The following is a 26486-nucleotide window of genomic DNA, read 5'->3' on the forward strand; positions in this document are numbered from 1 at the left end:
GGAGCAACAGGGGTACACTGAAATACCGTTGAGAACACAAAAGCTACGTGAGTGTAATATCAGATTACGTCGGAAAATTGTATCTGTCACGTCACGTACACTCAAGTCCATACGATCCTTACGGAGAAATCAGCATTATCTTATGCACTTCAGAGCATGTAAATTTACATGTTCGTGACAAATTTGGCAATAACTTTTAAACGAAAACACATCTGACATGTTGACTCACTTCTCATCCTTGGCAGCCATTTGAATCACGAATTGGACAAGGAACAAAAGAATATGTTTGTTTTTCTTATTATGTATTATATTTTTCTTCGTGGTTCTCTGGATACTTACCAATTTACACTCACTCACATAGATAACAGTTGCAAGGTTTTGTATGCCTTGACGTGGTATTTCAGGTTCCACAGCTGAAATAGTTGAATAAATCTTTTTACAACAATTGTTACGATTTATGTGTTCGTTAATTTACATAATCGGTTTCGAGAGGTTTATTATAAAATGTTATGTGGTTTCTGGTGAAATTATCCTTGTGACATTTGATTGTGAAATTGAATGTGTCAAATTCTGTTTTGAGAGTAAAGATACCAGAAAAATAATAACTGTGCCTGAGGAAATAGTATACTCAGTGAATCCTTGGACTGGGAACTTTTATCTGAAGTGTAGGCATTTTACAGTGATGGGTGTTTTGGATATGGAAGACTACAATGAAGAGATGCAGATAAGACTAGCATTTCCTGCTATAAGCCAATACTAAAATCATAATAGGACAGCAAGTTATACTGAATGTCAATGAATAAGAAACTTCACATGGAAGATGCATAACAGAAGTCAGTTTACGCATTGTCGTTATTTCTGGGCTGTATAATATCAGCAGCGAAAAAATGCTCATGGCGAAGCGCGAAACGACGAATATGCTCCTCTTGATGAAAAGGCAATGTCTTAAAAGTAGGGAACCAGCTGCCTCACTCTACCTTGCCCTTGCTCAGCACCTTCCAAAAGTTTTCCTAAAGTTTTGGCATCTGAATATGTGCATGCTCTTTTTAACGTGCAACTCACCTCAGACTCCGACAAGCTCCGTATCTGGATCACATCCATTGTAAGTCTCTCACGCCCAGCCACCCCGATGTGCCCGTTCTTACTCACTCATTCAGCCCAAATCTTTGCCATTATGTCCTTGTGTCTCTCTGGCACTGTCTCATATCTCACAGCCACTGTTTCCTTCGTTCTCTCCCACTTATACAGTCTCCTCTCACTCTCATTGTCTCCCCTTTACTCTTACTTCATCTATCTCATTCGTTCCTTTCCACTACTGCTGCCTCCTCTGTCACTATCTTTCTCCTCCTAATTGTCATTTTCATAGACTCTGTCTCTCATTATCAATGGTTCTCAGCCACATTCACTTTCTCCTTCTCTTTATTCGTCTCCCATTGCCACTGTCACCTTCACTGTTTTCCTATTACTGCTCTGTCACTGTCAGCTTTGTTCAACTGCCACTGTGTCCCTACCTTTCTCCAACACTGCCATTGTCTCCTTCGCTCTTCCTATACTATAACCAATGTCTATCATCTTTTGGAAATCGCTACTTTTCGGTCTCTTTCCTTCTACCACTGGCTTCCTTGCTCTCGGCATGAAAAAGCACGAATATGTTCACAAGTCAAAATTTTAGCGAAATTTTGTATATATGCTGAGGACTGTACAATCAGGCAACTGGAACTCCATTTTTCTGAGACTTTTAAAGGACAGCAGTGTGTTCGCCTCTTTCGTGGTCCGATAGGAACGTTTTTCCGCTGTTTCCCTTCTTTTCCCTGTTATGTCAAGGTTTCTCAGTCATTTTAAACAATCACGAATCAGTAAAATTGATAGTTTACTTATGTGAAATTAAAGAAAAGAAAACCTGTTTAATTTTACACCTCAGGTCGGATTTGGTGTGCACAAAAATTGTGCATTTGCTTCAGTACTACAACAACGTGGGGTTCCCAGAACCATTTTCATGGTAAGTGAGACACTTTGCAGCACATTTCTCTGTGCTACGTCACTTTATAAACTATGTTCTCACCTTACGTGCATATTTTATATGTAAAACTAGGGTAATTTTGAACCTCCGTTTTTCGGGAAAAGATATAGATATCATGAAAATTTTCAAGGTTATTCGAGGTCGGGATTTTAGGAATATATCATAAAAACTATAGCCATTTGCTGTATATAGCCGTCTTGAAATCCGCGGCTCGCTTTTGGTACCCGAAAACCATGTTTCTTGAGTTTTCGTATGAACCGCCCCACGAGATGCACCGTAGAGCACATCTAACGCAAGAAGACGCAAACGATTTGCTCCATCTGATTAAGCTATAGTGAGACGATACTTCTGCTGAATATTCAAATGGCCCATAGCCCATGAGCTGTCCAAAACACTTGACCCAATATTTCTATCGCTAACAGAACCCGAGATATGAGACACGGAAAAAGCCTGTTTTCATACGCGGTGTTTTGGAACATACTGACTAGCGTACGCTGTCGCATGTTGGCCGATTATGAAGACGAAAATTTTCCCATGTAAGAGGTATGATTACGAGAAGTTGATTCAAATGGAACAAAATAACAGAGGGAAATCTAGGAGAGGGCTAATTGATGCTGTACCATTACCTGCTGCAAGATATCACTTTGAAAACTTGGAAATACAAATTTCTCCTCAGAGGGAGGTTCGACTAGTATCCTCGTTTGAAGACAGATGACACTAAAAACGCAGCTTGGCGTTACCATCATAGCCGTCAACTGTTAGACGACGCTAAAACTGAAATGACTCCGATCCATTGCTTAGTTTGCACTTGCCAGTAATTTCGGTAATTTGTGCTACGTGGTTTTCACTGAGATGGAAGAAAATGCATTATCATTCAGTAATTCGCTTTTTGAAGTTTGTTTAAAGTACAATGGACAAAGAAAAAAAGAAAATTTGGGTACATTTTACGTAATCAATGGTGACAGTTATTGTTGTTGGTGTTGTGGTCTTCAGTCATGAGACTGGTTTGATGCAGCTCTCCATGCAACTCTATACTGTGCAAGCTTCTTCATCTCCCAGTACCTACTGCAGCCTACATCCTTCTTAATCTGCTTAGTTTATTCATCTCTTGGTCTCCCTCTACGATTTTTACCCTCCACGCTGCCCTCCAGTACTAAATTGGTGATACTTTGATGCCTCAGAACATGTCCTACCAACCGATCCCTTCTTCTGGTCAAGTTGTACCACAAACTCCTCCCCGTCTATTGAATACCTGCTCATTATGTAATCTACCCATCTAATCTTCAGCATTCTTCTGTATTTTACCCAAGAGGACCCCATCATCATACAGTAAAGCTTCATGCCCTCGGGAAAAATTACGGCTGTAGTTTCCCCTTCCTTTCAGCCGTTCGCAGTACCAGCACAGCAAGGCCGTTTTGGTTAGTGTTACAAGACCAGGTCAGTCAATCATCCAGACTGTTGCCCCTGCAACTACTGAAAAGGCTGCTGCCCCTCTTCAGGAACCACACGTTTGTCTGGCCTCTCAACAGATACCCCTCCATTGTGGTTGCACGTACGGTACGGCTATCTGTATCGTTGAGGCACGCAAACCTCCACACCAACGGCAAGGTCCATGGTTCACGGGGCGTTACAGTTATATATTGGATGAAAGTGATCGAAAATCTGTCTTCCATGGCGATTACTCCATTTGTTCGCAAATGTTGTTACCAAAGAAGTAACTGAAAAGTTGATAGGATTTTCTCTGTCGTAGAACGAACGTTTGAGAGGTAGGAGTCTGTTAACTATGTTGATGGAAACGACAAATAATATTTCACATGACAACTGTATGATACAACTGTTGGCAGGTCTATGGCTGCCGTGGTTTCTGACAAGAACTGGGTGTGATTTTCGACTTAAAAGTAATTGGGAGCAATGAAACGAGATCAGAAGAACTTTCTGTGTCGAGTTGTCACCATCGATGAGATCATAATAAAAGCCAAGGAAATCAGACCGTAATAAGAATAATCTATTGTCTCCACTGAATCTCCACCAAAGATAAGTGCCAGAAATTTGTGGGAACGATTATTTGTGATGCGACGTGTGTCAGACTTCTTACAAAAGGAAAAACAATCGCTGTGAACTACTACAGTTAGATATTTCTCAGCTCCCGCATGAATCAGAACGAAACGTGGCGCATTTGACGAAGGCACTGCACTGCACCAACATATTCATATCGAACTATCACCGCAAAACTGCATGAAATGAATTGTAGACTGCTACATACCGCTTTGTTCACCAAATATAACTCCCTAAGATGCCTTCTTGTTCCCAAAATGAAATGGTTTCAGATAACGAATTCCGCTCAGATGAGGAAGTCATCGTCCTGTCAATGGGGTGTTTTGAAGAACTTGACAATTACTGTTTTGTGGGAGAAGTGTGTATCCCACAAATGCGACGATGCTTTTGTTAGTGAACGTAATTTACAACTAATCACCTGCTCCAAAGAACTTTATTTATTTGAGCCACTGAAAATTTTAAACATTAATACATCAAATTGTGGAACAAATGTGAGGCACGAATGAGGTCGACTCTGAGATAGAGAACTGACCAAAATTTTTCAGAGCATATCATACGTTGGTCCGATGCTCATTGCACGAAGATGTGTTACTCAGGTAGGTAGTGCCATTATGGTCACTGTTTTGGCACATACAAGTCTGTCCTATTAGTTTTTGTCTTTTTAAAACACGTATAACACTCCTCGAAGTGTTTTTTACCTCTCTCTTGACTATTTTGACTGTTTTCCAAAACCGTCGCAGAGTCCTAACATTTTTTTACTGCATCCAGGTATTGTCGTTATCAGTTTCTCATGGGTCTGAACATGCAAAAACACATACAATCATAACGACTTTAAGAACAGTGTAGTGGCTATATTTCTATGTATACTGTTACCTAGCCTGTGTATACATCTGATTGTAAATCATGTAGCCTTTTAATGGGGAATTTGGCCTTTCATTAAGAATTTTATCTCATGAGATTAGATGGAGTTCGGCCATGGGAAAATCCCTTGCGGGAGCGAGAGAAGTGTGTAATCTCTCTTTTTTTCTTTTTTTTTTCGTTATGCTGGCTTCTGATGTGGGTGACGTGGATCCGCGTTACCGTACTGCCGCATATTTTGCTACTATGCTGCTATGCTCCACAAGGTCTTGTGCACTATGCTGTTGAAGAGCTGCGTCATTTTGACGTTGGGGTGGCTTGTCTACAGCGTATTCAGTTCTAGCTATAATTTCAGAGGACAACTTACTGGAGCCGCAGCTACATAAATTTTACACTTTCCATTGGTAGAGCAAGTGCACCTCTAATCCTGTATTGACGGTGAGATGCTTTACTCGCCCATCACCTGTACCGCTGCCTCCAGGCGGAGTGTGAAACTCCGAATTTTTAGACGACAAATAGGGCACCTTTAATTCAGTGCAACAATATACAGGTGATTACCGTGTGTAGGCGACTGCTACTAGCCGATATCCAACGAATGACTCCTGTTTGCTGCCGTTATATCTGAGAGTGAGGTTGACCTGGCATCCGACACAGACACGTATGACCAGCTGAAGCCGAGGGCCACAAGATGGTCAGGGATACGTGTCCCCTCCTGAACCCGTCGTCCACGAACTGCAGTGTCCAACACTGCAGTGGGTGGCAGTGGTATGAGGTAATGCCACCTCTAGCCACTATCTGAGACTCTTTCACGTCAAAAACTGCAGTCTGAAGCGGGACCTTGGATTGCTAGCGAACTTTTGAGCGACTGTTTTACGCGATCTGAACTATTCCTGTAGGAAAGCTTTCACAGACTAGCCTCAACCAGAATGTGCGCACCTGACATGAAAGTTGGACGCAGGAGAACAACACATTAATTCATTTAAGCTTAGCAGGAAAAGAGGAGAAAATGAGAAAAACATTATGTGACGAAACACAAATAAAACTAAAGTGTTTGAAATTATTTAAAATTATAATAATCAAGGTTGTCTAAAAGTAAAAAATAGCCAAAGCAAGAGAGCGAAGACAGTCGTGAAGCCAGTATCATTTATAATTTTCAATTTTAATGTAGGCAAGGCGGAAGGCCTATAAGGAATTCAATCTTTTAAACACAGCATCCAGACTGCCTTCGTGTCTCCAGGAAACAGTCACCGCATCTCATGAAGTCAGCTCCGTGGTCAAACTATGACGCATGTTTACCACAAGCATCTCGTAGTACAACACAGAGCCTTTCATTCATTCCTCATTGAGATTTCCACTGTAAAGTGTTGCCTCTCTTACAGGCGGCAAGAGCGGACTACAGCTTCATCCTCGATACGTATAAGCCGAATGAACCACTCCATCGAACACAGCTGACAATTGTGCGATATATAACCAGAACTGTAGATACATATTCAGAAAGAAAGTTACTGGTACCATATCGTGCTGTGGGTTCTTGTTTCTTGAGGGCTGGCAACATTGTGTGCTAAAGGGAGGTTCCCTGACCAGAGCCAGCATCACAGAAGCACGGTAGTAAGTAAACCAACGTTGTAGTGTCGTGTTGCGTGAAATATTTTAAGAAATCACACCACGAATTGCGAGCCATGTGCTGTGATTTGCTTCCTAATATCGAAAAGAATAACACTTACCGAAATTTCTTCACGAATGAAAATTATTTACTTTCCGTAAATAATTTTATGAACAGAAGAAGTGTTTTTATTTGGTGAAGAGAGATTAGTGGACGCAGAACAAATTTTCATGACAAATAGAGGAGTGGAAGACCTTCCATTTTGACTGATGAGTTGGTGCAACAAATCGAGGAATCTGTTCGTGAAGACCGCCAGTTGGCAATGGATGACATTTCTGCGATGTTTCCATAACTCTCCAGATTTCTCCTGTATGAGATATTCATAAATACCTCGGGATACCAGAAATGGTGGACAAGGTGTGTCCGAAAAGAACTGACAGTGTAGCACAAGCAAAAGGGTGTCGGTAGTATCAGAGATTTTCTTCAGCCACTTGAATGCCACAATGATATTGTGGGACCTTAAAGAAAACAGAAGGAGCATTTAAAACAAAAGGAAGTGAATGCTGGCGAAAAGAGTGTACTTGCTGCATGACAACGCCCGATCTAACACTGCTTCAGCCACTGTGGCGCTACTGAACCCAGTTGGTAGAAATGGTTTGAGCACATATCAGTGCAATTAAATTCCAAACCGATGAGCAGGTGCACATGAAAGTTCTGAAGTGGAGGAAGGAGATGGCGGGCGGGTTCTCCGAGGAGAGCATAAAGAAGCTTGTGCCACTGCTCACCACGTGTATTCCCAAATACCATGCCTTGAAACATGTAGATTTACTATTCATTATGTTCCTGTATCGGTTCCATTTTCATAGGCACTACCATAATTTCACCCCAGAAATCTAGGATCAGTGACCTTTAGTCAAACAGTGCAATGTGTGGGGCACTGGAGTCATGTCACTCAAAACATATCTGGTATGAGTGCTTTGTAGACCTGCTGTTTTTGCTGAACTACGGCGGAAAATGTAGACAACTTTTTAACATTTTTTAACGTTTATAGTCGTCGAATTATGACACTGACTTCTTTTAAAGGAAGTTATATACATTTCTCCTGTAGCATTAGCAAGGGACTGCGAAGAGGACTTTAGCGACATAACATGTACGAAACTTGATGAAACAGTAAGAAGACAGCAGCACCGCAAACCATCCGCCTTCAGGAATAGAGGTCCCTTGGATATCACTCTATTGTATCAAATTGTAACCAACTATTTAACTCAGGATCACTTCGTGTATTTGCCTGTCCACCGAAACTCACCAGTCTGTGATCCGATCTTGAAGGTACTCAGACTTTTACAATGCGTCCAACAGTTGAAAAAGTGGGTATGGTTTTTGTTTACAGTGAGTGTCGCCAAACGTTCAGAGGAGCTGTGCAGCTGTAATCGAGAAGATGGCCCGCTCGTGCCAAGCTCTCACAACCTGGCTTTGCAAACTCTATCAAAAAATTAAAGAAAATGAGTGTGTGAAAATAAAATACTCCCACGAAAAGAAACATCAGCTGATGAAAGAAATGCAACTAAATGTTTAGTGGAGGTATCACAACATCTACAGCTCGTTTCGAAGCTACGTGAATGTGTGAGAGGGGTAAGTTACTGGGGTGTCCTGCAAACATCATAATTCAATGCATTTCGTTCTTTCCATATTTTGCTTCATTTATAGATTCCTGGAGAAGACTTTCAGAATCGGTTACAGTCTATGTCTGCAGAGACTGGAGGTGGGTGGATATTTGCGCGCTAGATTTTGTTTAGAGTTGAAGCATCTTTTACAAACCATGCACATCAATTTTCGCGGCTGTGCACTACTGGCAACTTACAAATCCATGCTGGCATAGAGAAGTGGATAGAAAACAATCTTAATTTGTCTATGTGCAGGACGGGCTTTCCAAGAACCTCATCAGTGATTCCTGTTTTAAGGATGGAACTCTAAATATTCACTACTATATACAGATACAAAGAGATCTGCTGCTGTAATTATTGGAAGGCATTCTGCTGGACATAATTCAGCCTACATGGTACCAACACGACTGATGTTCTGATCATTCAGCGCAGATAATGACAGACATTCTTAGCAAAACGTTTGGAGATCGTTCGATCAGTCATTTGAGAAACACAAAATGACCAGCAGTTTCACCAGATCAATAGCTCTGTATTTTTATGTGCGGAGAAAATTAAAACGAGAGTTTTTGAAACACCCTTGATTAAAATTTTTATTGTTAGAGATTGAATAATGTAGGGGCCTAACCTTTTATTTTAATGACTGTTACCTAATGGATAAGAGTTGATCAGTTTCAACTGCTACGGGAGCTGTTTCAGTCGGATTTAGGCTGGTCAGTAATATTGTATTCAAGGAATGCAGGTTTGCCATAACCAAGTTCATGTAAGTTTGCAGTAAGTAAGGTAACATTTTATCATCAAACACAATACGAGATAGTCAGTATCTTTATCATACATATCTGTTCATGTCTAATCTCAGTATAACAAATACATCGAAATACTGACAAACGCTGTTACAATAATCTGCAAAGATGATGCAGTCTAGTGGGCGATGTGATGGATCGCAATGCATAATATCAGCAATCCATCTTTATAATCACTTTCTCTCTCGTAATAATTTGAACTTTATCATTAGTCGGTGCAGTTCTTAGGTTTTACTGAGGCGGTGGTGATGGTAGAGAGAGAGAGAGAGAGAGAGAGAGAGTTAGCAGAGGCGCACACTCGCTCGCGATACTCAGCAATACGATATGCCTCATCGTGCTACGCCTTTGCAGTAACCGATCTACTCTTCAACTGATTCTGACAACAATATCATTCTCTGGGTGCTGTGACCTCGACTTGTATGAGCGAAGTATGACTATGTCTGAGTAAGGGGCTGCGCATCCTTTACCTCTAGAAGCAAACACACATATCTCCTGTAGACATTAAATTCTGTATAACAGAGATTTGTGATGTGCTACACCAAAATAAATCCAGTGTGTAGCATTGTCTGAGAGGACCGCTTTATATTATGTACTAATGCTCATCCTCAAGGTTTTGAGAACTTTATATGACAAATATGCCACCATGACATATCGAAAGCTGTGTTTTACTGACATACTATCGAAAGACACCGATGAACCGTTGACAGGGCAGAACGATACGATTAGATTACGTCGTGCCGTTATGTAGACAGGAGTGACACCACCAGCAGTCGACCAATGGTGTAAACGCCCAGAAGATGACCCCCACGTCGGGTTCAAACCGGTTGGCGGTACTATAACAATAATAAATGCGATTAAGACTGTTCTTGAATTACTGATTTATCATACTAATCGCTGCTTCTCTCCACAACCATATTGTCCAAAAATCCATCAAAATTCTGTCACACAACGTTACTAACTGCAATATTTTCACATATTTGTGTGTCTTGCGCGAAATATCTGTAACTATTGCAGTAGAAGTTAAGACAGGATATTGTAAAGCACCGATAACTACAACAGAATTTACTGGAGATAATATGTTTATAAAACGACAAAAAGAGTTTAAAAATATGAAACCAGATATCAGCTGGAGGGTACTAGCAAGCATTAGGATGACAAAATCTGGACTGCTTGAGTGGCGTGGTCATCACATCTATAGATAACGGCGTAAGCCCAAAGAGCTTGCATGTGAAGTGGAATGGTTTGCACACCAGAAGTAAGTTCTTAGTGAGCTGCGGCGCTTGAAACTCGTGCCCATTTGTTGCCGTCATCTGAAAAATGACCAAACACAGTTATCAAAGTAGTTAATATTGATTTCAGGTACATAGGAAGAATTAGCGTTTTCAGTATTTTTAGTTTGGTATTTCTTCCAGTATACCGTTAGCATTGCTACTACAGTTATGCTTCATAATATTCATAAAAAACTCTGTCTTTTGCAACTAAATGTTTTATTTGTGTCTACCATATTTGTTTCTCTAGACGTCAACAATTGTCTACAACATAAACAAAATTATTTAATTGTAAGTATTTTGATAGCAGATCTGTAGTGACTTTTGGCAGCCACTTTAAATCATCTACCTGTTTACACTGATAAAACGAAACATTATGACCAGTGCCCAACGCGACGGTGGATGCCGCGTGGCGTGCATGTGGCGCGCGAACAAATGTATGTGTGGGGAGCAGGCATGGACGGAGCAACTCGCTAGCCGAGAATGGGCTACCTAATGGGAAATCCATTGAGATAAACCACTTTGACAAAGGGCAGTATATTATTATGCAGAACCTGTGGACGAGTATCTCGAAAACGGCGAAATTAGTCGAATGTTCAATTGTTACTGTCGTGAGCATTCCCGGAAAGAGGTAGAAAGACAGTGAAACCAACACCAGGTGCTATTTAGTTCGTTCTCCACGACTCTTCACAGAACGTGGGGTTCGGAGGCTTGTCTACCCTGTAAAGTACGATAGATGGTGATCCGTTGGATCTCTGCCAAAAGAGAACAATGCTGATGCATGTGCAATTGTCTCGGAGCACAGCGATCGTCTTACATTGGGGAACATGAAGCTCCAAAACAGAACGCCCCTACGTACCGACTTGTTGACCCAACGACAGCAGTAGCAGGCAGCACTACAATTTTGATAGCAAATTGATGTTCAAATTAGTTCATCAATTATTTACACCGCGGACCACGGCCAACACCATTCTCAGACGACGCCCTGTGTTTTCGTCAGCTTCTACGTGGGGCCCCCGCCACCTCCGCTCCCCGCCTACCATATTAGCGGGAATGTCGCATTATGGCGACTGTTTCGAATTTTGGCGGAAAATTTCTTTGTCCCAGGGCTGTGAGGACGCCCACACCACCCCCATCCGGAAACTGGCTACCCCTTGCCAGATTCCAACGCTTGTCCCTGTTGATGGAAAGCCCAAGCGCACCCTCTAACACAATTCTACCATCAAAGGCCGGCCGCGGTGGTCTCGCGGTTCTAGGCGCTCAGTCCAGAACCGCGCGACTGCTGCGGTCGCAGGTTCGAATCCTGCCTCGGGCATTTATGTGTGTGATGTCCTTGGGTTAGTTAGGTTTAAGTACACTCCTGGAAATGGAAAAAAGAACACATTGACACCGGTGTGTCAGACCCACCATACTGGCTCCGGACACTGCGAGAGGGCTGTACAAGCAATGATCACACGCACGGCACAGCGGACACACCAGGAACCGCGGTGTTGGCCGTCGAATGGCGCTAGCTGCGCAGCATTTGTGCACCGCCGCCGCCAGTGTCAGCCAGTTTGCCGTGGCATACGGAGCTCCATCGCAGTCTTTAACACTGGTAGCATGCCGCGACAGCGTGGACGTGAACCGTATGTGCAGTTGACGGACTTTGAGCGAGGGCGTATAGCGGGCATGCGGGAGGCCGGGTGGACGTACCGCCGAATTGCTCAACACGTGGGGCGTGAGGTCTCCACAGTACATCGATGTTGTCGCCAGTGGTCGGCGGAAGGTGCACGTGCCCGTCGACCTGGGACCGGACCGCAGCGACGCACGGATGCACGCCAAGACCGTAGGATCCTACGCAGTGCCGTAGGGGACCGCACCGCCACTTCCCAGCAAATTAGGGACACTGTTGCTCCTGGGGTATCGGCGAGGACCATTCGCAACCGTCTCCATGAAGCTGGGCTACGGTCCCGCACACCGTTAGGCCGTCTTCCGCTCACGCCCCAACATCGTGCAGCCCGCCTCCAGTGGTGTCGCGACAGGCGTGAATGGAGGGACGAATGGAGACGTGTCGTCTTCAGCGATGAGAGTCGCTTCTGCCTTGGTGCCAATGATGGTCGTATGCGTGTTTGGCGCCGTGCAGGTGAGCGCCACAATCGGGACTGCATACGACCGAGGCACACAGGGCCAACACCCGGCATCATGGTGTGGGGAGCGATCTCCTACACTGGCCGTACACCACTGGTGATCGTCGAGGGGACACTGAATAGTGCACGGTACATCCAAACCGTCATCGAACCCATCGTTCTACCATTCCTAGACCGGCAAGGGAACTTGCTGTTCCAACAGGACAATGCACGTCCGCATGTATCCCGTGCCACCCAACGTGCTCTAGAAGGTGTAAGTCAACTATCCTGGCCATGAAGATCTCCGGATCTGTCCCCCATTGAGCATGCTTGGGACTGGATGAAGCGTCGTCTCACGCGGTCTGCACGTCCAGCACGAACGCTGGTCCAACTGAGGCGCCAGGAGGAAATGGCATGGCAAGCCGTTCCACAGGACTACATCCAGCATCTCTACGATCGTCTCCATGGGAGAATAGCAGCCTGCATTGCTGCGAAAGGTGGATATACACTGTACTAGTGCCGACATTGTGCATGCTCTGTTGCCTGTGTCTATGTGCCTGTGGTTCTGTCAGTGTGATCATGTGATGTATCTGACCCCAGGAATGTGTCAGTAAAGTTTCCCCTTCCTGGGACAATGAATTCACGGTGTTCTTATTTCAATTTCCAGGAGTGTAGTTATAAGTTCTAGGGGACTTATGACCACAGATGTTAAGTCCCATAGTGCTCAGAACCATTTGAACCATTTTGAACCATCAGAGGGTTGTGGAATTGGCGGGAAATTAAAAATGGTAGTGACCTCTTAGCGCCCTGTGGATGGTAAGCTCAAGTGCTCCCTCCAACACATGGAAACTGTCCAGACCCAGGAGAGGCAGGTTAGATTAGTTTAAGTTATTTATTTTGGTTGAGAAAATGAAATAAAAATCAGTCCTAATTACGTAACCATAAAGAATGGGCCTATTTACATTAGTATATGCTTACTGCTACACATGGACTGCCTAAAATCGCAATACAGTTAAAAAAATTGAGATACCTTACAACCGGTATGGGAAAAATTTCACAATACCACTCCAAACTAGCCACAGACACACTCTAACTCTACCCTTCACCTACAAACTGACGGGAAAAAGACAGACGAGTAAGATACTATACTCTTTTTGGGGGGAAATGTATGCAACTTACGAGATGCTAGTGTTGGACAGAGAGGAGTTTAATAACTGTATTACCTGTAAGCATACAGCTCAGGACAGTATCTATTGTTCTTTATCGTCAAATTTCACTACAGAAGTATGCTCGACAATCACCCTGCAGCCTAGCTAATCGAAGTCAACACACACTATCACAATGATGGAAAAAATGCATCACTGTTCCAATTACACTTCGATATTGTCGTGAGAAAACCTGCACTCGTAATGAATGGGTGATAATGCAACGCATGTACTGGGGAAAACCGTCGCCCCATAAGGCTGCAGAGGGGGCAGTAGTTGAGTGTATGTTCTCCTTGATGGGTGCTCATAAACAAATCAACCACGAGGCAGTCTTACCTCTGTCTCTTTCTCCTCATCTTAGGTGGGGATAGAGGCCCTTCTTGCTGCTGGTGGCTTACAAAGAGTTTCTTATTGTGGTATTGACATACAGTGGTGAGTAGTAGGGCAGAGAGAGCGTCAGCCCACTCTGCTTTGTTGACAGATTTATTCAAGGTACCGAATCAAAGATGGATGTCACGGCGGGATGCTCAAATTTTGGAAGCAAAATAGGTCAGCTGTGCTACATCCACTAACCCAACCCCCTCCTGTGAAAAAGTTTAATCTATCATACTTTGGATCTAAACCTGGTGATCAAGATAAATCTTGGGCGCCATATAAGGCATGTTATGTGTGTGTTGAAGATCTGAGAAAATGGTCGAAAAAGGAGAAAAAAGCCATTAGATTTGCTGTTCCTATGATATGGGGGGAGCCAAGAAATCGTTCTGATGGTTGCTACTTTTGCAGTGTTGATATTACTTGTCATAATTTGAAAAACAATTAGGTAATAAGCTACTCTAACCTTCTATCCGCCATCCAACCAGTAGGGCATGGTGTAGATTTGCCCATTACTGAACCACCAGATCATTTAAATTCTATTCCAAGAGAAGTATCTTCTGATGTACAATGTGATTTATATGAACCAGATGATGATGAATTTCATTGTAATACAGAATAGACATTTACTCATACCAAGCTTTGCGATTTGGTTAGACATCTGGGCTTAACGAAAGAAAAAGCTGAATTTCTTGGCTCTAGATTAAAAGAAAAGAATTTATTGACAGTTGGAACCAGCATATACATGTATAGAGAGAGCAGCAATTTTTTCAAGTTTTTCCACAAAGAAGATGATTTCGTGTACTGCTCAGACATTCCCACTTTAATGAATGAGTTTCGTATTGAACACAAAAACGAAGACTGGAGGCTGTTTATTGATTCATCCAAAAGTAATTTAAAGGCCATTTTATTACACAACCATAACATGTTTGCATCTATACCTGTTGGACATTCTGTACATATGAAAGAAAGCTATGAAAACCTAGAAACAGTGCTAAATAAAATAGGCTATTCTGCTCATGGTTGAACGATATGTGGCCATCTAATAGTAACATGCATGTTCCTTGGTCAAGGTGGTTTTACCAGATTTCCATATTTCTTGTGTGAATGGGACAATAGGGTTAGGGATCAACAAGGGTGCTGAAATACTAGCCTGTGAAGGAATTTTTAAAACACATTCCACTCAAAAACACTGTAGATCAAAATACCTACTCCTACCACCTCTACATATAACTTTAGGCCTGATGAAACAGTTTGTAAAATCTGGTAATGGACCATGTTTTATGTATCTCTGCCAAAAGTTTCCACACCTTTCAGAAGCTAAACTAAAAAAAGGCGTCTTTTTCAGACCTGACATTAGAAAATTGATGTTTAATGTTAACTTTGAATCCACAATGACCTTAAATGAGAAAGAAGCATGGATGTCGTTCAAGCAAGTTGTTAAAATATTCTTAGCATATGAAAAAGACCCAGATATGTTTCTATTACAGCTGCAATGTTAAAGAAGTTTAAAACTTCAGGATGTTTGATGAGCCTGCAAGTTCACTTATTGAAAAGTCACATTCATTACTTCCCATACAGTATGGGAGATGTCAGTGAGGAGGAAGGAGAGCGTTTTCACCAGGACATTAAAGTGTTGCGAAAATGATACTAAGGCCGCTGGAACATCAACATGATGGGGAACTACCGTTGGTCACTTCACCGACAACTCGAGCAAGTGACTCATCGTTGAAAAAGCTACAGAAAAAGATTCAAAGAAAAAAAGAGAAAGACAATACAAACCAATTCCAGCTGACCTTTATTAACATATGTCATTGTTATAATTAGCTTAAAGTAAATACAAGTGATGTTTATGTTGTAACAAGGCATTTCATTGATTTCCCCATTTACTGTATGGCACAGGATTTTTATACTATATACTAAAAAGCATTTTGCTCGAAAACTATGGGTGATACAAAAAACTAAGGCTTGATTTGGATTCAGCTCACAAAAATCTATAAACATCAGCTATCAAAGTAAAAAAGTTTTTCAAAAAAAGAATTTCGTTGGCCTGTGTAATTACAGCACTCCTGATCTGAATAATTACCTCTACCATGTCGTCTCACAACTTTTATGTGATTTCTGTTTCCCTCATTTCTTTCAGGTACATTAACATTTCGAAAGAATCTATGATCATGTGGTTCTGTCCTACTATCCTAATCCTGAAATTTATCTGGATGCTTCAGATGTTTTGTCTGTGCTTCCCAACAAATCTTTTAGAAATGTCTTGCTACTTTATGTATTTCTATAGAGGTTCAGGTTATGACTTCCTTTTTTTTAAGTACTAATTTACAACACAGTTCACGCACTACTATTTCAAAGCATTTTTTCTGTGAAGATTTGACATTTGTGCGACTACAAACTCAAGTCACATATGATCATGTTTCTGTTTAGATCAAAATTGACTGTAAGAATTTGTTTTTAAATTCAGGAAACCTCATATCTGGTACTTAGTCATTTCTAATCCAATAATCATTTTCTTGGCGAAACTGCTATTCATTGCTGTAAATCCTTATTCTTGGCAAAACTAGTAATATGTGCATAATTTCAGAATTGAATGATTGCTGTTCGAGATTCTACTCTGATTTGTTTTTCCATTTTTTATCTCTCATCGTTGGTCAGAGATTAGAGCAGCAGAACTCGGAAACTACAGTACATGTGCAGGCAACTTTTAACACCACGAAAGAGGCGGCTACATTAGGAGAGGTGCTGTGACCAGGAAGCATGAATGGCGTCGAATTGTGTCCAGCGATGAACTGCAGCTCTGCACTGCCATGAATTACCACTGCCGGAGTCTATGGCAACAACCTGGTGATAGTACCATTCTTGCAATGTGTTGGAGAGGCGCAGTTATATTTTCTGGTACCATGGTATAGATATGACTCTAATCATGTTTGGTTGTGTTCGAGATAATTTTTGTGGCACAGCGGTACATCACAGACATCTGGCACTTGTATGTGTTACTTCTCGTGCTGTTCTGCAAATTTAAATGGTTTCAAATGTATCAGATCATTGAGATACAGAAATAAAAATATTTGGCTTGTTTCATTCAACATAATTCATTATTAAAAACACACTGGGGTGTAGGATTCAGAGAAAAGTTGTCAGTGACGAGTTATGAGTGATCGTAAGTTCCTCTATTACCAGGTTGAAATCTGCTTCCTTTGCCAAAACACAGCAGAGTTTACAAATATTCATCTCATTAAGATCGTCTGAAATTGTGACAGAATTATTAAATAGCAAATAATGGAAAGACAGCTTAATGGTTTATGAAAATGCTTTTTATCGTTATAAAAAGAAACTATAATTTCCTCCCAAATATTGGTCCAAACACACCGCAATTTTTGTTTCTCTAGCTATCAATGGCGTTTAAAATATTACATTATAACATTGAATAGGTCTGTAGTCGCTTGAATACCACACTAGATAAGGAAGTTTCAGGTACTAATCATACAGAAAAATACTCTACTCTTTGCAGATTAGCATTTGCCAAATCTTGTTTCGGTTTTTTGAAAGCTTGAGCTAGAGAAATTTTGTTAATATTTCATTCTAGCTGTTTCCCTGGCCACATGCGTTTGGGACGAACCGCTCTACGTATAATCTATTTTCTTGAATTTGGTGATAAACAGCGACATTCCTCCAAGTTTGAAGAGTAATACAATATGTTAGTTGCATTTCATACATAGAAACATATGGACTAATATACACCGAACGCCAATTCATAGTGACTTATAGTTTTATATACAAACTTTCTTAAATTCTTGCATTAGTTTACTTAATCCTGAAATGTCACAACTATGGCCATTAACAAAATGATTTGCAGTTCATGATGAAGTTAGTGAATGAAGTTGTCAGATGTGTGTGAAACTTTTTTTTTTTGTGTTTTGCAGAATAGATTCTTTAGAATCGTTTGAGTGATTCCAGATCAATCAGCTTGTGGGCCTTGCCGTTCACAGAGTCAAGTCAGCCAGCTAGATTCCATGCTGAATCATATACTTTGATGTTCAGCATGTTATCCAACAAACTTACAGTGAAACTTACTCCATATGAGATGAGCTTAAGGAGATGGCTGACGGATGGTATACCGGTCAATGGATGTTCCGACGGCAATGATTTAAACCTACGGCACTGCCCAGCTGAGGTGTGAAAGTGGACATGCAGTGGAAACAATGTATGTGAGATTGTTGGTGAAACTTACTTCTGTTCATTACACCTTGACTGGCCTTGTTAGATCTAGGTATTTTAATCGATGTGGATCCACCACATGTAATGTATGTTGAGCATCAGGTTGTCATTAACAAAGTGTGTCAGAGTTTATTGTAAGTGCTTTCAGACAGTGGGCTTAATTTCTTTATGTTCTTGTACTATGATTGTTTGGACTATGCTGTACTATTACTGTGGCAGTTGTGGCCATGGTGAGAGCCTGCTATGTGTGGGGACGCAAGGACTAGGGTGTAAATAATTCTTCACCAAGCTATCTGCATTCACTTGACCTTTTTTTTTGGCTCTTTTTTCAATTGTCTTTTACTGCACTGCAAGTGGCTGCTGAGAACTGTGCTCAGAAGCTGAAATCTAGCGCTGTCTCTTCTCCTTAAGACTGTTATTTGACGATGTCTTGAAAAATAAGCCACAAACAGATGTTTGGTCATTTGATAGTCCTTTCGTTAGTGTTGCATCTTCAGTTACAAGTCAATAAAGAATAATAGCACTTCTGGGAATCAAGAATTAGGAAAAAATTACAAAATTATTGCCTTTTTCTTAAAATAGCGAGAATGTAGAGTGGATGTAATAATCATAAAATTGAATTTAGGTTCAACATAACGTAGAAGGCTCCCTATCTTCATTGCATGTAGATCACATTACATGACTCGTGTATGAATGGGTTTATGGCATGACGATGTAAGTCAGATTTATTCATTATAAGCTATTGATCGTTTTGTGAAACTTTGTACAAAATACAGGAAAGTCTAATAGAAGAATGTATGGGGATACTGTGTCTAATAATGGGCAGTATTAACATGGAAACACACATTGAGTGCATTAATACGAATATTATGACCATAACTATTAGTTCCATGAATTTCACTTTGAATTAACAGTTTCTGTTTTCATTAACAATACTTTAGGAAATATGAGTAGTAAAATTAATAAAATCATTATAATTGTGTATAAATTGAATAACTTTCATTGTGAATTAACACAAAATTACGTAGTCATCTTTGTTTTCAAAAGAGAATGAAACAGTTGTGCTGAAAAGGAGGATACATGCTCAAAAATCTGAAAGATCCTTTTTCTTCAAATTACTGACAAACTGTATTTTATCTTACAGTCGTTACTGTTCTATGCTGTTGAGCTGGACTAGACATTCCTTCTTTTCTTTTTGTATGTCCAATGTGAAAAACTCCATATCAGGACTGAAAAGTTGCCTTGTAACGCATCTTTGTAAATTCAGATCTTCTTTACTGCACGCACTGCAGCTGTAGCCAAGATACTGGACAATATTAATTTATTACTTTGGCGGTTAACTACTGCCTTCTCGAAACCCACCGTTGATACAGATTCTTGTAGCTTCATCTGTACTACTTTAAATGGCTTCTTTCTTCGCGTTTGAGCAATTATTTTGTACCAGTCTGACGGTGTGTAGATAGTTTTTCGTTTTTCTGGGAGTTCCACAGAGCCAAAATCAACATCGATTGCCAGGTAAGAGTACCCCTTGTATTAAAAATAGGACCAAGACTGTCCATTTGAAGTAGATGATCTGTCAAAAGTTTCAAACAGGAAAGTGTAATTTTAAAATTTTTGTTTTGACCAATTCTGGCATAACTGTACATCATTGTGTTTTCTTGTACTAACCATTTCTTTTACGTGTTTCAGTACACATTATGAAATTTTCTGCCTTCCTCTCGATGCTATAGTTTCGTCCCATACAAACATGAAAGTAAAATTAGTCCTAAGTTCGTGACAGCCAAAACTATAACAATAAAAACTACATTTGTAATATAGTACTAAACACGTTAGCTTTGGAACTGCCAGGGCCATTTACAAATCAACTGTAATAGCATAAACATCTAGACTTTGATAATTCTTTATAGACTTTCATCGAATTTCGTTTACATTCAGCTCTGCTTAAATATAATTCATGTTCCACGTCTATTTATATTTGTTTTCATCTTCAGGAACTGATATCTGCAAATGACATTTATCACATGTTTTCTAGTGAAGTATGCTTCAGCTTGAGTCATTTTCAGTTTCATCTCCTCTGTTCTATCTTCTCTCTATCGTTTTTTACACCAACTGCGGTTCATCTTCTTCACTGACTCACTTTCGGATGGATGATGCTCTTAAGCAGAATCCGATATTTCTCTCTCTTTTTTCGTGATTTCTATTAGGCTTTGTGAATTATTCATATTAGCATAAACATAGGCTATTATAAACACCAGTAACAACTGCCAAATAATCTAGCTGACGGTTTAGACATCAATAAAATAATGTAAACTACTCTATTAACTGTAATATCTAAAAACAGTTAAAATGATATTAAAATTGAAACTTACCTGGAAACCGTTTAAACAAGATTTCAATACGCAACTTTGCCGAAAACAGCAAATATAATAAATTTGTCTACAAGGTCATATTAATAATAATAATAATAATAATAATAATAAACCCCGTGGATGCCCGGGAAAAGAATAGGCCTCCGGTATGTTCTGCCAGTCGTAAAAGGCGTCGAAAAGAACAAACCACTAATAGGGCTAACCCCCCTTTTAGTGTGATTAGTTGGTTCAGGACAGAACTAAAGAAGCCTCGGACAAGCGCCGTCATGGTCGGGGACGACGCTTGAACCCTATGCCCGCCCACAATGGTAACCACACTGCTAGCCAACTGGAAAATGATTTAAATCCAAATAGAGGTGTTTTGCAGGATATGCTTCCTGCAACCACCCTAGAAGGAAAACAAAGACAGAGGATGAGATGGTCAGTTGAAGTTACTTGACACCTCATGTTCTGTTAACCAAGCAACAAACCTAGGAACCAACACAACTGGATACAGGTCACAAGTGTACACAACATTTATTACCAAATACCCAGAATTAAAATGTTTAACAGAACAACGACTAGCTGATCAGATCTGTGTAATAATCAAAAATAACAGGATACCCCAGTCAGAATTAGGAAACAACAAGTACAACAAATACTGGAACAAAATAATGTGCAATCAGAAGAGAAAGAAAATACAGTAATGGACTCAAACGTCCCAGAGCAAACAAACAAAGAACAACACGCATCAATTAAACAATCAGAAGAAAACGAAATCTTAAGACAGCCACCAGAACAAGCACATAGAACACGAAGTGACACACATGTTAGATATAGAAGAAAAATTTCAGCTCACACATATAGAGAATACAAAGACACAAATAAAGACATTAGACCATTCTTGCATAGACCGCCAAATAACCCACAAGTCGAAACAACAGTAAAAACTATCAACACAATCATACACAACAAAATAAATGAAAACACAACTATGGAAGAGTTACAACTACTGGTTTATATAGGAGCATTCATTACACTAAATATACACACTAGGCAGAGATCAGAACCAACCAACACACAGAAGAAACCCACAAAACCAGCATGGCAACACAGGGTACAGATCAGAATAGAAAAACTGAGAAAAGACATTGGACAGCTAACACAATTTATAAGAAATGAAATGTCAGAAAAAAACGAAAAAGGTTAGGTAAAATCTCACAACAAGAAGCGATAGAGCAATTAGATGAAAAGAAGCAGAAATTACAAGCATTGGCCAAACGACTTAGAAGATACAAAAAAAATGAAAATAGAAGGAAACAAAACCAAACATTTAACACAAACCAAAAGAAATTTCACCAGACAATAGATAAGACACACATTAAAATAGACAATCCACCAAATATAACAGACATGGAACACTTCTGGAGCAACACATGGTCAAACCCAGTACAACGTAACAGACATGCACGGTGGATACAAGCAGAAACAGACACATACAAGATGATACCACAAATGCCTGAAGTGATAATTCTGCAACATGAAGTCACCCAAGCAATTAATTCTACTCACAATTGGAAAGCCCCTGGAAAAGATAAAATAGCAAATTTCTGGCTAAAGAAGTTCACCTCAACACATTCACATCTAACTAAATTATTTAACAGTTACATTGCAGACCCATACACATTCCCTGATACACTTACACAAGGAATAACTTATCTGAAACCTAAAGATCAAGCAGACACAGCAAACCCAGCTAAATATCGCCCTATAACATGCCTACCAACAATATACAAAATATTAGCTTCAGTCATTACACAGAAATTAATGACACATACAACACAGAACAAAATTATAAATGAAGAACAAAAAAACTGTTGCAAAGGAGCACGAGGATGTAAAGAGCAACTGATAATAGATGCAGAGGTGACATATCAAGCTAAAAATAAAGAAAGGTCGCTACACTACGCATACATTGATTACCAGAAAGCTTTTGATAGTGTACCCCACTCATGGTTATTACAAATATTTGGAAATATACAAAGTAGATCCTAAATTGATACAGTTCCTAAACATAGTAATGAAAAATTGGAAAACCACACTTAATATCCAAACAAATTCAAATAATATCACATCACAGCCAATACAGATTAAGCGTGGAATATACCAAGGAAACTCATTAAGTCCTTTCTGGTTCTGCCTTGCTCTGAACCCTCTATCCAACATGCTAAAATTATGGAGACAATATTACTGGAACATACCCACACAAAGTCACACATTTGCTATACATGGATGATCTAAAACTACTGGCAGCAACAAATCAACAACTCAACCAATTACTAAAGATAACAGAAGTATTCAGCAATGATTTAAATATGGCTTTTGGAACAGACAAATGTAAGAAAAATAGCATAGTCAAGGGAAAACACACTAAACAAGAAGATTACATATTGGATAACCACAGCGACTGCAGAGAAGCTATAGAAAAAACAGATGCCTATAAATATCTACGATACAGACAAAAAATAGGAATAGATAATACAAATATTAAAGAAGAACTAAAAGAAAAATGTAGACAAAGACTATCAAAAATACTGAAATCAGAATTGACGGCAAGAAACAAGACAAAAGCTATAAATACTTATGCTATACCAAAATTGACCTACTCATTTGGAGTAGTGAAATGGAGTAACACAGACCTAGAAGCACTCAATACACTTACACGATCACAATGCCACAAATATAGAATACATCACATACATTCAGCAACAGAAAGAGTCACATTAAGCAGAAAGGAAGGAGGAAGGGGATTTATCGACATAAAAAACCTACATTATGGACAGGTAGACAATTTAAGAAAATTCTTTATAGAACGAGCAGAAATTAGCAAAATACACAAAGCAATCACTCATATAAATACATCGGCTACACCACTACAATTTCATAACCACTTCTACAACCCTTTAGTTCACAGATACGAAGAAAGTAAATTGGAAAAAGAAAACCCTACATGGTAAGCACTCGAATCATCTAACACAGCCACACATCGATCAAGACTCATCCAGCACATGGCTAAGAAAAGGCAATATATACAGTGAGACAGAAGGATTCGTGATTGCAATACAGGATCAAACAATAAACACCAGATATTACAGCAAGCATATTATTAAAGATCCCAATACCACAACAGATAAATGCAGACTTTGCAAACAACAAATAGAAACAGTAGATCACATCACAAGCGGATGTACAATACTAGCAAATACAGAATACCCCAGAAGACATGACAATGTAGCAAAAATAATACATCAAAAGCTTGCCTTACAACGTAAACTCTTTAAAACAACACGTTCCCACATACAAGTATGCACCACAAAATGTACTGGAGAATGATGAATACAAATTATACTGGAACAGAACCATTATAACAGATAAAACAACACCACATAACAAACCTAACATCATACTCACCAATAAAAAGTAGAAATTAACACAACTAATCGAAATATCCATACACAATACAACAAATATACAAAAGAAAACAGGAGAGAAAGTTGAAAAATACATCCAACTGGCTGAGGAAGTCAAGGACATGCGGCATCAGGATGAAGTTGACATTATACCAATTATACTATCAACTACAGGAGTCATACCACACAATATCCACCAGTACATCAATGCAATACAGCTACATCCAAACTTAGATATACAACTACAGAAATCCGTAATTATTGATACATGTTCAATTACCCGAAAGTTCCTAAATGCAATATAACATATACCGTACAGTTAAAAGGATGTCAATAATTCTGAGAAATTTCTTGCTCACACTAAGACCTATGTTTGAAACTAGCAGACTTCTCTTTGCCGGGAATTCCCCTTTTGCCAGTTCTAGTCTGCTTTTGCTGTCCTCCTTGCTTCGCCCGTCATCGGTTACTTTGCTACCTAGGTAGCAGTATCCGTTAACTTCATCTACTTCGTGACCATCAGTCCTGATGTTTTCTCTCTGTTCTCATTTCTGCTACTTCTCATTACTTTCACATTTCTATGATTTACTCTCAGTCCATATTCCGTACTCATTTTACTGTCATACTTCTTCACTTTCACTGAGGATAGCAATGTTGTCAGCGAATCGTATCATTGATATATCACCTCGAATTTCAATCCCACTCCTGTGCGTTTCTTTTATTTCCGTCATTACTTTGTCGATGTACAGATTGAACAGCAGGGGTGAAAGACGACACACCTGCCTTACACCCTCTTTAACCCGAGCACTTCGTTCTTGGTCGTCCACTCTATTCCCTCTTGACTCTTGTACATGTTGTATACTACCCTTCTCTCCCTGCAGTTTACCTTTATTTTTATCAGAATTTCGAACATCTTGGCCCATTTTACGCTGTCTAACGCTTTCTCCAGGTGGACAAATCCTATGAATGTGTCTTCATTTTCCTTTAGTTTTGCTATCCTTATCAACCGCAACGTCAGAATTGTCTCTCCGGCGCCTTTACATTTGGTAAAGCCCAACTGATCATCATCTAACATACCTCAATTTTATTTTACATTCTTCTGCATATCATTTTCGTCAGAAAATTTCATGCATGAGCTATAAAGCTGACTGTGTGATAATTCTCACACTTGTCAGCTTGCCGTCTTCGGAATTGTGTGGATGCTTTTTTCCGAAAGTCAGGTGGTATGTGGCCAGATTCATAGATTCTACAAACCAACGTGAACTGTTCCCCAATGATTTTAAAAATTCTGATGAATTTTATCCATCCCTTCCGCCTTATTTGATATTAAGTCCTCCAAAGCTCTTTTAAATTTCGATTCTTGTACTGGATCCTCATCTCTTCTAAATCGACTCCTGTTTCTTCTTCTATCACGTGAGACAAATCTTCCCCCTCACGGAGGCCTCCACTGTACTCTTTCCACCTATCCGCTCACTCCTCAGTATTTAACACTGCAATTGCCGTTGCACTCTTAAAGTTATCAACCTTGCTTTTAATTTCACCGAATGTTGTTTTGACTTTCCTATATGCTGAGTCAGTCCTTCCGACAATCATACATTTTCCGATTTCTTCACATTTTTCATGCAGCCATTTCGTCTTAGTTCCGCTGCACTTCCTGTTTATTTCATTTCTAAGTTCCTTGTATTTCTGCATTCCTGAATTTCCTTGAACATGTGTATGCTTACTTCTTTCATCAATCACCTGAAGTATTTCTTCTGTTGCCCATTGTTTCTTCGCAGCTACCTTCTTTGTACCTATGTTTTCTTTTACAACTTCTGTAATTTCCCTGTTTAGACACGTAAGTCTTTTCCAACTCTACTGCTTACTGAGCTATTCCTTACTGCTGTATTTATAGCCTTAGAGAATTTCAAGCATATCTCATCATTCCTTAGTATTTATGTATCCCACTTCTTTGCATATTGATCCTTCCTGACTAATCTCTTAAGCTTCTGCCTGCTCTTCATCACTACTGCATTGTGATCTGAGTCTACACCTGCTCCTGGGTACGCCTTACAATCCAAAATCTGATTTCGGAATCACTGTGACCATGAAGTAATCTAACTGAAATCATCCCTTATCACCCGACCTTTCCCAAGTTTCCTCCTCTTCTTGCGGTTCTTGAACAGAGTATTGATAATAAATAGCTGAAATATATTACGGAACCAAAATCTTCTTTCTCCTCTCTCATATTACGGACCTCAATTAGTCTTTCTCCTCTCCCATACTCTCCCGCAACATTTTCTTCTTCTCCTTTCCCTACAACTGTGTTCCAATCCCCCATCACTATTAGATTTTCATCTCCCTTTACCTACTGTATTACCCTTTCAATATCCTCATATACTTTCTCTATATTTTCATCTTCAGCTTGTGATGTCGGGCCAGCCGGAGTGGCCGTACAGTTCTAGGCGCTACAGTCTGGAGCCGTGTGACCGCTACGTTCGCAGGTTCGAATCCTGCC

General features: G+C 40.0%; 1 protein-coding gene across 1 annotated transcript in view; it reads left to right on the forward strand.

The window, feature by feature from the left end:
- Window positions 1-26486, forward strand: part of LOC124788378 (myrosinase 1-like) — a 128270-nt gene that overhangs the window by 96015 nt on the left and 5769 nt on the right. The gene's annotated exons all lie outside the window — the stretch shown is intronic.

This window comes from Schistocerca piceifrons, chromosome 3 (genome assembly GCF_021461385.2).
Source record: "Schistocerca piceifrons isolate TAMUIC-IGC-003096 chromosome 3, iqSchPice1.1, whole genome shotgun sequence".
Lineage (NCBI taxonomy): Eukaryota > Metazoa > Arthropoda > Insecta > Orthoptera > Acrididae > Schistocerca > Schistocerca piceifrons.